This window comes from Schistocerca americana, chromosome 2 (assembly GCF_021461395.2).
Source record: "Schistocerca americana isolate TAMUIC-IGC-003095 chromosome 2, iqSchAmer2.1, whole genome shotgun sequence".
In the NCBI taxonomy this organism is placed as follows: domain Eukaryota; kingdom Metazoa; phylum Arthropoda; class Insecta; order Orthoptera; family Acrididae; genus Schistocerca; species Schistocerca americana.
The window spans coordinates 352,945,842-352,958,861 of record NC_060120.1 but is presented as its reverse complement, the minus strand read 5'-3'; the positions used below and the strand labels follow the sequence as shown (position 1 = coordinate 352,958,861).

The window sequence follows — 13,020 nt, the reverse complement described above, 5'->3', positions numbered from 1 at the left end:
GTAAAACAGTATCAAAAGAAGTTGTGTGGTGGAGCAGCACATGCAATTCACGCTTCCTAGATAATCGTTACTGCATAGAATAATTCTTTTGTCTGCGGCGTCTTCAGTATCCGTCTTCTGGAAATTTTGCTTGCAGTATATTGTGCAATCTTTTCGTTATGAGTTGGTGCTTGGTTTCCCGATGTTCTTTTGTTTAGTGCATTCGCCTTCTCTTAACCCTGAGAAAGCACATACCGAAACTGAGGCACTGCCGGCTGTTCATAAGCAGTGCTCGATGAAGTTATTTCGCTTTTTATTCGTTGCCTTTAATATTCTTCTCATCAGTGGTGAGTGCTGCCTGCAGAAAGCGTTTATCTTGCGAATTCGCGTGAAAGTTTGTGTTCCCTGTGAGGCCCACTACTTGGGATTAACTTGACTGCTCCAGCCAGGTGGCTCGTTGGTCTAGGGGTATGATTCCTGCTTGGGGTGCAGGAGGTCCCGGGTTCAAATCCCGGACGAACCCTGCCATTTTGACCGTGCTGAAGAGTAGGTGGAACTCAGCCCCGGTTGCAGCTCCTCAATGAAGAGTTGACGCCTGTTATAGCACGTGGATATAACAAGAATGCGGCACCAGTAGAGTACGTAGGTGTAATTCGGTAGAAAGGCAGACGGTAATTTTGCATGCAACGGAAAACAAGGTTGTCTTTGCGGGATATGTGCACCGTGAGTGGAGATTCAGCTTAATTGTGCGACAGTCTACCCTCATCTTACTAGCGACGGCAACAACCAAGGGGTGGCATGTAAGATTGAGCGTGGCTAAGAGTTTCTCATTATTAGTTAGCATCTCACTTTGACAGAGCTGTGACAAGGCGAGTAGGGTGAGCTCAGGAAAGCCAGTAGCAAGCGTACTTGAAGTAGCCCTGAAGAACCGGATTATAAATTTTGCCAGCCATAATGAAGCTAGGGGCGTTCTCAGTTACCAAATACCGGTGCAATGAGAGAGCAACAGTATTTGACAGTAAAATGACGCCCTATCCGTCTAGCATACAACATTGCTTGTCTCTGCATACGCGGACGTGAGGTCATCTCGGAAATGAAATCCGAAATATAGATTAAAATTGTTGTGTTCCCGCCCGGGATCGAACCGGGGACCTTCTGCGTGTAAAGCAGACGTGATAACCGCTACACCACGGAAACGACGGTTCTTTTCATGTTCCACCCGGAGACTCGTAATAGCAACAGTTTCTCTTCTGTGTTAGCAAGGGCATCGGCTACGAGCTCCCTTCGATTCGTGAAGTTCCTGTAGTAAAAGACGTCGATGGAAACAATCCAACCGCGACAGACAGGGAGAATGCTGGCTGAGCTGCAGCCCTACATGGTGAGACCATCAAAGGTGGCGTCATTCACATGCAGTGCGTTTTCGGAACGAATAGGATCGTTGGTTTAGGGGTATGATTCCTGCTTCGCGTGCAGGAGGTCCCGGGTTCAAATCCCGGACGAGCCCTCAGTTCCGCTTTAGACGCCGTGCAGTGTGGACGTGCCTAGTCTTCAGCTCCGCCGTAGCGTTACGTATAGTGGACTATCGTTTTTGTTTACGTGTTGTGTTGCAACTTCTGAGAGTGTTTCTCCTTCGTTGTTTCGTAGCTTGTGTTACTTTCTGTCCTTATTTCAGTGTTTTTTGTGTAGCGGTTTCGACCGCCTATTTGAAAATGTCGTCCCAGGTTATTCCTCGTCAGGCTACAGTTAGTTTTGCTTTTGACAAGTCAACCCGCCATGTGCAACCTAGTTCTCTTGAGATACATGATTGGTTGGTAGATACCTTTGGTGTTCATTCGGATCAGGTGCACACTGCTTATTTTGATACCGAACTATATGTTTTCTTTGTTAAGTTTATGGACCCACTTCAGGTTGATAAAATTCTTTCTAAATATGGTCATCAAGTTCTCTTTCGGCATCGGGATGATTCTGTAAGTACCGTGCTGCTTTCCAATGCTTCCATCACGTATACCAATGTTCGTGTTTACAACCTTCCACCGGAGGTGGATAATGTCTATCTTAAGGAGGGTCTACAGAAGTATGGTGATGTAAAGAGCATTCGCCTTGAACGCTGGTCAAGCCAACATCGCCTGCAATGTTACAGTGGTATTCGTTCAGTCGAAATGCACGTTAAGCAGAATATTCCATCTCACCTGCAGATCGGTGGATATCGTGTCCATGTAACATATAGTGGTCAGGTTGGCACCTGTTTTTTGTGCAATGAAAGAGGTCACGTGCGTACCGACTGTCCGCGGAGAGTTTTTGTTTTAAAAAATTCTCTCGAACAGCGTCGCAAGTTAACGGTCGCTGACCTCGTTGCAGGTGGTTCTGCTCTTGGTGTAGCACAGTCCAGTGGTAGTAGCGCCCCGCCACAGGTTTTGCGCACCCCTGACACAGAATTTCCTCCTTTGCGTGCTAAATCTGATGTTGTTCCGTCTGTCCCTCAGGTGAGTGTGCCACTTTTGAATAATAAGAGGCGTCGCCCACACGATGGAAATAGTACGGATGAGGATCTCCCTGAGATGCCCCAGTCCGAGCGACCGGCATCCTCCGAGCCACTGTGTACTGTAGCTACTCCCTGCCCTCCTGAGGTAGCGGTTCCGGTGGCGGCTGCTGGCGCCCCTCCGGCCTCCGACGCAGCTTCTCTCGAGTCGGGTCGTCGGTCGGACCTGTTGGCGCCGTCTTCCGAACCGACTTCGATGTCACAACAAGTGGAGCCGCGACAACTTCCTGCTTCGCTGCCCCATACCTCTGCCAGCGGAGCTGCTCCGCTTCCTTCCAACTCTGCGGCCTCGGACCTTCCTGCTCACGTTTCGCCTCCGTGCAGTCCATGTTTGCCGGAAGCTAGTGCAGGTGTTGACCATTCCGTTTTGTCGGATGTTTCCCCCGCGACCCCGGATCCCGCATGTGGACCGGCGCGGGTGGTGTCGGATACAGAACTTGACCCTCCTACGTCACCGGCGGCTGAAGTTTCCTTGCCCGTCAGCCGACGCAAGTTACGCGTTCAGCCGAACGTTAATGCTGTTCGTAAAAAACCGAAACGTAAGGGATCCACGGAACGGGGTAGCGGTCGCCCTCCCTCGGATGCCTCCGTCACCCCTGCTATGGACTGTGACGCTGGTGCGTCGGTGTAGGTGATTTGTTTTTTCGCTTTTCTCTCTATGGTTCAAGCATACACCTTTCTTACCTTAAATGTTAACCGTATTGAGTCCGACGTTCGCATTGCCTCTTTGCGGCAGTTTATTTACGACGCCTGTGCGGACGTAGTGTTTTTGCAGGAAGTGTTGTTTTCTGATCTCTCTCTACCTGGATTTCAAACTGTTTTTAATGTCGCGCCGGAATATTCAACAGGAACTGCTCTTTTCTTTCGAGAGGGCATTCCTATTACTGACGTTGAATTCCTTGACTCTGGCCGTGGGATTGGTTGTCGTCTTTTTGATCTCCGCCTCATTGTTTTGTATGCCCCCTCTGGTTCGGGTCACACTGTGGCTCGATCGCGCTTTTATAAAGAAGAGCTTATTTATCTTTTGCGCCAGAGTCCTCGGAGTCTCCTGCTCGGAGGCGATTTTAATTGTGTTTTACGCCCTGCAGACCAGTCCCCCAATTTTAATTATTGCCGTGATTTACATGACTTAGTTCGTACGATGCATCTGCGTGATGTTTGGGAACACAAATATCCAACCCTGGTGAAATATACGTTTTTTACCGCGTCCTCATGCAGTAGACTCGACAGATTCTATTTATCTGATTTTTTATGTGATAAAATTCTTTCTGTCGATGTTATTCCTACTAGTTTTTCTGACCATTGTGCTTTTACTGCCACTGTAAATCTTAGTCACCAAGCTGCAAAACTTTATCGTTCCCAGTGGATGTTAAATGTTTCCCACCTTGCCGACAGTGCTATGGATGATGTTATAAGTGGCGTGTGGGAGCGATGTCTTCGCTCTGTCCCGCGATACCCCTCCTTGCTGGTTTGGTGGACTGCGTTTGCCAAGCCCAAGATTCGTCAGACTTTGATTTTCTACTGTGCTGCTAGGGCGCGTGATTTTAAGAACACGTATGAATATTACTACTCTGTCCTGCGTGAACTATATGACGCGGCGGGTACCTCTCCTCTGCGGATCCATGATGTTCGTCGTATTAAAGCCAAGCTCTTGAGCCTTAAACGACGACAGATGGATGGTCTGCGAGTTAAGTCGAAACCTCACTCTCTTGTTGAAGGTGAGCTGACATCCTTGTACCACCTGCTACGGCATCAGACTCGTCGTCGTCGCTCCTTCATCTCTTCTCTTACGGTGGATGATGGACGACAGCTTATTGCACAGGAGGAAATGGTTCGTGCTCTTCATCAGTATTACACTAGTCTATATTCTGCCGATGATTCTGGTGAGTCTCTTTCGGATGATGTCTTTGGGGATCTAACTGCGACGATCGCGCCTGACGCGAACGGCGAATTTCTCCGGGAGTTCCAGGTAGATGAGGTTTTCGATTTTATTGCTCGCTCTCCGTCCAGTAAATCGCCGGGTCCAGACGGCCTGCCTAAAGAATTTTATCTCCGTTTTTGGCCTCTTTTGGGTGGCATTTTTACGCAGATTTTAAATGAGATTGTCAGGGGGATGGATGTGCCTGCCGATTTTAAAGTAGGGAAAATTGTTTTAATTCCGAAGTCTTCTGGTCGTTTATCTGCTGCCAATCTTCGTCCGCTCACATTGCTGAATTTTGACTACAAGACAGCTGCTAGAGCGCTCAATAGCCGGTTGTCCTCTCTGCTTCGGGGTGTGATTGGTGCACATCAATGTTGTTTTCATGATAGATCTATTCTGACACCAGTAGCCGAATATCGGGATGTTGTCTCGGTTGCGGCGGTTACAAACGTACATTGTGCCTTTGCCTTCCTTGATTTTCATAAGGCTTTTGATCACGTCAGTCATGTGTTTTTAGATCGTGTTTTAGGTACAATAGGTTTTAACGCTTCATCACGTGGTGTTCTTGGCAATTTGTATAGGGGAATAACAGCTCGGGTGTCAGTCAATGGGCAGCTGACGCCGCCCATTGCTATCCGCCGCGGAGTGCCTCAGGGTAGTCCGCTCTCTATGTCTTTATTCGTATTGTCCCTGGAACCGCTGCTTCGGACTATTGCTCTCAAGCTTCAGGGTATGTCCCTCTCTGGTGGGAAGCTCTCGGTTAAGGCATATGCGGATGATGTCGTTGTTCTCCTCCGTCAACGTGATGATATCCCGTTGTTGAAAGGGGCAGTTGATGCATACTGTCGTGTCTCTGGAGCGCGTCTCAATCAGGGTAAATGTAAGTTCCTTGATATTCGAGGATTTCGCGATGCTGACGTCCCTTGGGCCACTGTTGTCGATCGCCATACGTCCTTGGGGATTATCATTGATCGGTGTCCTCTAAAAATGGCGGCTCTCAATTGGAAATCTGTCACCGAGAAGATACAGGGGGCTCTGATGGTCCATGAGCAGCGCTCTGCTACCATTTTGCAAAAAGTCAGAATTTTAGACACCTACGTTCTATGTAAAGCTTATTATGTTGCTCAGCTGTTCCCACTTCCCATGATGGTGGCGAAAAGGTTGCGCCAATTGTCTAGCAGGTTTATATGGAAGGGCCATCTATTCAAGTTACGTTACGAGGTAATGACGAAACCGCGTATCTCCGGAGGCTTGGGCCTCTCTGACATTACTCGCAAGGCGTCTGCTTTGTACGTCCGCCGAACGACTCTAATTGTTACGCAAGAAGTGACTTCGATTACATCCAGGCTTTTTACTGTTGTGCGTCCGGCGAGCCTTGCTCCACCTGTCGATGTCGGACGCCTAAATTTTAAGTTGAAACACATTCGGGAATTTTACATTGCGGTGAGTTACCTCGGTGACGTCTTCTTGCGGCGACCGGTGCCAACGACCAAGGGCTTGATTGCCCGCTGGGAGGGGCTGGCCGGTCCCAATCCAATAGAACTGGCGTCTCCATCTGTGACCTGGAGGAACGTCTGGAAGAATGTTAGTCTGCCGATCCACTCTATGGCCGTGGCGTCCACGTGGTATAGGGTAATAAATAATTTGGTTCCCACCAATGTACGACTGCACCGTATTGGTCTTTCTGACACGGACACCTGTACTCGGTGTGGTCTCGTGGATACCCTTGAACATCGATTCACCTGCTGTGGGCACCTTGCTAATTGGCGTTGGCTCAGGAAACAACTTGCCTTTGTCACTAGGTCTGCTGAAGCCGCTTATACTATTGACATCATCGTCCGGCCCGATTCTTCCTTTTTTCCGCGAACGAAGCTCCATACCGTCATGTGGTTGATTGGCCATTTCGTACATTTTGTCAACAGTTGTCATGAAGAGGATGGACACCTAGCGTTTCGGCAGTACATGCTTACTGCTTACTGGCAGCGCTTGCGATTGCCAGGCCTCCGAGATGATTTTGCCAATATGCTTAGCCTGACATTTGAAAGAAAGGGTGTTGGCTAAGGTCACCTGTGTGAGCCATTTTCTTTTATACTGTTTCTGGATTTGCCGCCTTTATGTATGTTTCTTCTCTACACCAGGACTGAAGTTTCCGGGTTTTTTTTTTTTTTTTTTTTTTTTTTTTTTTTTTTTTTTAATCTTTATTTCACAAAGCAGTCTACATTATATAGTCCTGTTTTAGGATTTTAATTTCAGTAGTGTACTTCTTTTGAAGTGGCTGTGTTGTGGATGTTCCTTAATATTTTTTTTTTTTTTCAATAGACATATTTGTTAGAGGAATAATAATTACGCTTTCATTTGCTCATAATGAGCTGAGACTGAATTGCAGGCATTTATAAAAAAAAAAAAGGGGTATGATTCCTGCTTTGGGTGCAGGAGGTCCCGGGTTCAAATCCCGGACGAGCCCTTGCGTTTTGTACAACGGTGTGGTAACAAATCGCATTGCGGCGGCTGTTTCGCGCATTTCCAGGCCTCCAAGTCAGCGCTAAAATCCGACAACCAGTTCTGAAACCGTTTCATGTTTCATTTGAGCCATGTGCACTCTGCTGATGGAACGTTTGAAGTTGATTTAAATGGTCACAGTAGAGATCGTAGCAAGTGTCTTGCTGAGTGCGACGAAAACGGGTTTCCGCCCGCAATCGAGCCGGGGACCTTCTGCGTGTTCGGCACGGCGCCTGGGCTCGGCGGCAGCTGCTGCTCTTTCCTTCCTTACGAGATACCGTCGATTCGCGCAGTCGTTATTGCAAAAGATGTCACCAAAGGCAATCGCTTCGGTAGCGGCACTTTGCCTGGGCTCGGCGGCAGCTCTACATGGAGGCACCAGCAGCCCTGCCAGGCCGCCGCCGGCACCGGTGCGCCACAGCGCAAGGAGCCGGCGGCCGCCCTGCAATGCCCCTGTCGTTGCATATTCCACCCGCCCCATATCCTCTCCATGTCTGACTCACTACCCCAAATGACACTGCAGTCGACGTGCTTATTATTATCGCTTTTGGAAGAACCAAGGCGCAGTATTCTAGTGTCGAACCGGTACTGCAAATTGGGATTAAGCAAAAATTTATTGTGTGGTCGAGCGACAGCCTCGGCTCGCTCTTCCTACATGATCGCTTCTTGTGCGGAATAATTCCTAGCTCGCCGATGGCTTCAGAGTTGGCCTTCTCGAAGTTTTGCTTTCGCACTGCATTCCGCAATCTTTTCGTTATGAGTTGTGTGCTTCGGTTTCCCGACTTTCTTGTGTTTAGTGCGTTTGGCTTCTCTTAACCCTTAGCCACCGCTTGCCGAAATTTCCACACTATCATCTGTCGATCTGCAGAGCTCGATGACGGCCTCGCGGCCGTTCCTGAGCTCGTGGAACGGTCGAATCTGTAGTTGTTTCCAGATCTCTCCCACACAACGGCCTCCCAGAAGCTTGGATTACAGAAGTACGCCACTACTCCCAGCCGGAGATTCACGATTGAAAGCAGAATGACATGAGCTACACGCAGCTCCGATTTTATTTTTTTTTTTTTTGTGTCTGACCTACTTTGAAAGACCTTGTAGTCGATTTACTTACTACTATCGTTGTTGGAAACCAGGTGATAACCGCACAGTATTTTAGAGACGATCAGGTAATGAAAATTTAGAATAAGTAAAACAGTATCAAAAGAAGTTGTGTGGTGGAGCAGCACATGCAATTCACGCTTCCTAGATAATCGTTACTGCATAGAATAATTCTTTTGTCTGCGGCGTCTTCAGTATCCGTCTTCTGGAAATTTTGCTTGCAGTATATTGTGCAATCTTTTCGTTATGAGTAGGTGCTTGGTTTCCCGATGTTCTTTTGTTTAGTGCATTCGCCTTCTCTTAACCCTGAGAAAGCACATACCGAAACTGAGGCACTGCCGGCTGTTCATAAGCAGTGCTCGATGAAGTTATTTCGCTTTTTATTCGTTGCCTTTAATATTCTTCTCATCAGTGGTGAGTGCTGCCTGCAGAAAGCGTTTATCTTGCGAATTCGCGTGAAAGTTTGTGTTCCCTGTGAGGCCCACTACTTGGGATTAACTTGACTGCTCCAGCCAGGTGGCTCGTTGGTCTAGGGGTATGATTGCTGCTTTGGGTGCAGGAGGTCCCGGGTTCAAATCCCGGACGATCCCTGCTATTTTGACCGTGCTGAAGAGTAGGTGGAACTCAGCCCCGGTTGCAGCTCCTCAATGAAGAGTTGACGCCTGTTATAGCACGTGGATATAACAAGAATGCGGCACCAGTAAAGTACGTAGGTGTAATTCGGTAGAAAGGCAGACGGTAATTTTGCATGCAACGGAAAACAAGGTTGTCTTTGCGGGATATGTGCACCGTGAGTGGAGATTCAGCTTAATTGTGCGACAGTCTACCCTCATCTTACTAGCGACGGCAACAACCAAGGGGTGGCATGTAAGATTGAGCGTGGCTAAGAGTTTCTCATTATTAGTTAGCATCACACTTTGACAGAGCTGTGACAAGGCGAGTAGGGTGAGCTCAGGAAAGCCAGTAGCAAGCGTACTTGAAGTAGCCCTGAAGAACCGGATTATAAATTTTGCCAGCCATAATGAAGCTAGGGGCGTTCTCAGTTACCAAATACCGGTGCAATAAGAGAGCAACAGTATTTGACAGTAAAATGACGCCCTATCCGTCTAGCATACAACATTGCTTGTCTCTGCATACGCGGACGTGAGGTCATCTCGGAAATGAAATCCGAAATATAGATTAAAATTGTTGTGTTCCCGCCCGGGATCGAACCGGGGACCTTCTGCGCGTAAAGCAGACGTGATAACCGCTACACCACGGAAACGACGGTTCTTTTCGTGTACCACCCGGAGACTCGTAATAGCAACAGTTTCTCTTCTGTGTTAGCAAGGGCATCGGCTACGAGCTCCCTCCGATTCGTGAAGTTCCTGTAGTAAAAGACGTCGATGGAAACAATCCAACCGCGACAGACAGGGAGAACGCTGGCTGAGCTGCAGCCCTACATGGTGAGACCATCAAAGGTGGCGTCATTCACATGCAGTGCGTTTTCGGAACGAATAGGATCGTTGGTCTAGGGGTATGATTCCTGCTTCGGGTGCAGGAGGTCCCGGGTTTAAATCCCGGACGAGCCCTTGCGTTTTGTACAACGGTGTGGTAACAAATCGCATGGCGGCGGCTGTTTCGCGCATTTCCAGGCCTCCAAGTCAGCGCTAAAATCCGACAACCAGTTCTGAAACAGTTTCATGTTTCATTTGAGCCATGTGCACCCTGCTGATGGAACGTTTGAGTTGATTTAAATGGTCACAGTAGAGATCGTAGCAAGTGTCTTGCTGAGTGCGACGAAAACGGGTTTCCGCCCGCAATCGAGCCGGGGACCTTCTGCGTGTTCGGCACGGCGCCTGAGCTCGGCGGCAGCTGCTGCTCTTTCCTTCCTTACGAGATACCGTCGATTCGCGCAGTCGTTATTGCAAAAGATGTCACCAAAGGCAATCGCTTCGTTAGCGGCACTTTGCCTGGGCTCGGCGGCAGCTCTGCATGGAGGCACCAGCAGCCCAGCCAGGCCGCCGCCGGCACCGGTGCGCCACAGCGCAACGAGCCGGCGGCCGCCCTGCAATGCCCCTGTCGTTGCATATTCCACCCGCCCCATATCCTCTCCATGTCTGACTCACTACCCCAAATGACACTGCAGTCGACGTGCCTATTACTATCGCTTTTGGAAGAACCAAGGCGCAGTATTCTAGTGTCGAACCGGTACTGCAAATTGGGATTAAGCAAAAATTTATTGTGTGGTCGAGCGACAGCCTCGGCTCGCTCTTCCTACATGATCGCTTCTTGTGCGGAATAATTCCTAGCTCGCCGATGGCTTCAGAGTTGGCCTTCTCGAAGTTTTGCTTTCGCACTGCATTCCGCAATCTTTTCGTTATGAGTTGTGTGCTTCGGTTTCCCGACTTTCTTGTGTTTAGTGCGTTTGGCTTCTCTTAACCCTTAGCCACCGCTTGCCGAAATTTCCACACTATCATCTGTCGATCTGCAGAGCTCGATGACGGCCTCGCGGCCGTTCCTGAGCTCGTGGAACGGTCGAATCTGTAGTTGTTTCCAGATCTCTCCCACACAACGGCCTCCCAGAAGCTTGGATTACAGAAGTACGCCACTACTCCCAGCCGGAGATTCACGATTGAAAGCAGAATGACATGAGCTACACGCAGCTCCGATTTTTTTTTTTTTTGTGTCTGACCTACTTTGAAAGACCTTGTAGTCGATTTACTTACTACTATCGCTGTTGGAAACCAGGTGATAACCGCACAGTATTTTAGAGACGATCAGGTAATGAAAATTTAGAATAAGTAAAACAGTATCAAAAGAAGTTGTGTGGTGGAGCAGCACATGCAATTCACGCTTCCTAGATAATCGTTACTGCATAGAATAATTCTTTTGTCTGCGGCGTCTTCAGCATCCGTCTTCTGGAAATTTTGCTTGCAGTATATTGTGCAATCTTTTCGTTATGAGTTGGTGCTTGGTTTCCCGATGTTCTTTTGTTTAGTGCATTCGCCTTCTCTTAACCCTGAGAAACCACATACCGAAACTGAGGCACTGCCGGCTGTCCATAAGCAGTGCTCGATGAAGTTATTTCGCTTTTTATTCGTTGCCTTTAATATTCTTCTCAACAGTGGTGAGTGCTGCCTGCAGAAAGCGTTTATCTTGCGAATTCACGTGAAAGTTTGTGTTCCCTGTGAGGTCCACTACTTGGGATTAACTTGACTGCTCCAGACAGGTGGCTCGTTGGTCAGTCTCGCCGCGTCAGCCGTGCTGTGCGGACGTGTGCTGAGTTTCGTGCGCCGCGGTCTGCTGTGCTTCGGCGTGGTAAGTCGCAGTGCTTCTTGCATCGTTGCAGAACTTCTACGCATATTGAAATTTGAAATATGAATCCGTGATGGCCCACTTGAACAGACAAGATACTTTGAAATTCTCGTTTGATCGTAATTACGCCCGACCTAAACTACACGAAATCGAAGATTGGTTGGAATACGAAGTGAAAGTTGATTCAGAGGATGTCATTGGAATGCATCTTTCGATAGTGAGCAGCATTGTATTTGTGAAATTGAGGAATGCTAACTTATGTGACAAAATAGTTGAGTCTTGCGGAGGAATTATGAAATTTAAACATTGTGATGGAAACGTAGGCGAAGTCACCGTAACGCATGCAGGGTTTGGAATACGAACTATCAGGATATTCGAACTACCATTCGAAGTACCGGCGGAACAAATAAACGCAGTGATAGCGCCGTACGGTAAAGTTCTCAGCAATGTTGCCGAACGGTGGTCCAACGCGCGCAAATTCCAAGTTCTCAACGGAGTGAGGCAATTAAAGGTCGATTTGCACAAACATGTACCGTCATACATCAGCGTCTGTGGATACCGAGGTATCGTCATATACGACGGCCAGCCGAGGACGTGCGCGGCGTGCAACTCTCCCGGCCACGTCCGCGCGGAGTGTTTACAGCGGCGAGTGGCGCAGCTGCCGGCTGGCGAGGCGCCGCGACCGCCGGCTATGACTGCGCTGCCAGCGACTTACGCTACGGCAGCCCGCGGCCAAGTCCTGACCCCAAGCCCTGATGCGAACACGGAGAACCATCCAACCCGAGAAGAAGCCCAGATTGCCACCACTGACACGACAGAAGCTAGACCACCCGAACCTAAGGAAATCGTGACAGCTGTAACGGTTTCAACACAACAGACACCGAAAGATATTGGGAGCCACAGCAAATTACCCGATTCCTCCGCTGTTGAGAATGACATGCAAGAACCATCCCGGAATGAGCAACCTCATAGTGAACCGATTTCTCTATTGACCCCATCATCCACCAAGAGCACGGTCGACAATTTAGCTCGAAACACCACCCGCTTAGAAGATTTGAAGAATGCTGAGGAAGACAACATCAGACAGCAGCCGGTGAAACCTAAACGGCAAACACGAAAACAGAGCCCTGAAGAGATCCAAGAACTGGAGAAAAAACTCTCCCGTACCAAAAAAAATTCTTAAAACAGATCGAAGCGGAAAGCAAGGCGTGGTAGACATCGGAAAACCAGACATCCCCAACCCGAATGAGGACGTACAGATGAACCTCGCCCCTCCAACTGAAGAACCAATGGACACTGTTGACCGCTGCGGAACTGATACGGGGACAGCATGGTCTGACGACACTGAATGCGCTTAGTTGGACTAGCGAATGACGCAGGCGTATAAAATCGCCACTCTCAATGTAAACCGAATAGTTTCGGACGTAAAGTTACAATCTGTGAAGGACTACTTATATGCCGCCGACATTGACATAGCGATGTTACAAGAGGTAGTTACGACCAAAATAGCGGATGTGTATGGATATGAGGCGATCTTAAACATAGGCAATGAATGTGGAACAGGAATACTGTTCAAACACGGCATACCATGTACAGCAAAAGCATTACTTGAATCTGGACGAGGCATAACTGCACAAATATATGATCTGCTTCTTGTTAATATATATGCTCCCTCTGGATCCAGCGGAAA

The 13,020-nt window shown here is 48.6% G+C and overlaps 5 non-coding genes across 5 annotated transcripts; 3 read left to right on the top strand and 2 right to left on the bottom strand.

The window, feature by feature from the left end:
- Positions 1-430: 430 nt before the first annotated feature.
- Trnap-ggg lies at positions 431-502 on the top strand. Its single transcript has one exon. It is a non-coding gene; the product is annotated as a tRNA-Pro (tRNA).
- Positions 503-1,103: 601 nt separating this feature from the next.
- Positions 1,104-1,176, bottom strand: Trnav-uac. Its single transcript has one exon. It is a non-coding gene; the product is annotated as a tRNA-Val (tRNA).
- Positions 1,177-1,411: 235 nt separating this feature from the next.
- On the top strand, positions 1,412-1,483 carry Trnaa-cgc. The gene has a single exon. It is a non-coding gene; the product is annotated as a tRNA-Ala (tRNA).
- Positions 1,484-9,224: 7,741 nt separating this feature from the next.
- Positions 9,225-9,297, bottom strand: Trnav-uac. Its single transcript has one exon. It is a non-coding gene; the product is annotated as a tRNA-Val (tRNA).
- A 235-nt stretch (positions 9,298-9,532) lies between these two features.
- Trnap-cgg lies at positions 9,533-9,604 on the top strand. Its single transcript has one exon. It is a non-coding gene; the product is annotated as a tRNA-Pro (tRNA).
- The last annotated feature ends 3,416 nt before the right edge of the window (positions 9,605-13,020 follow it).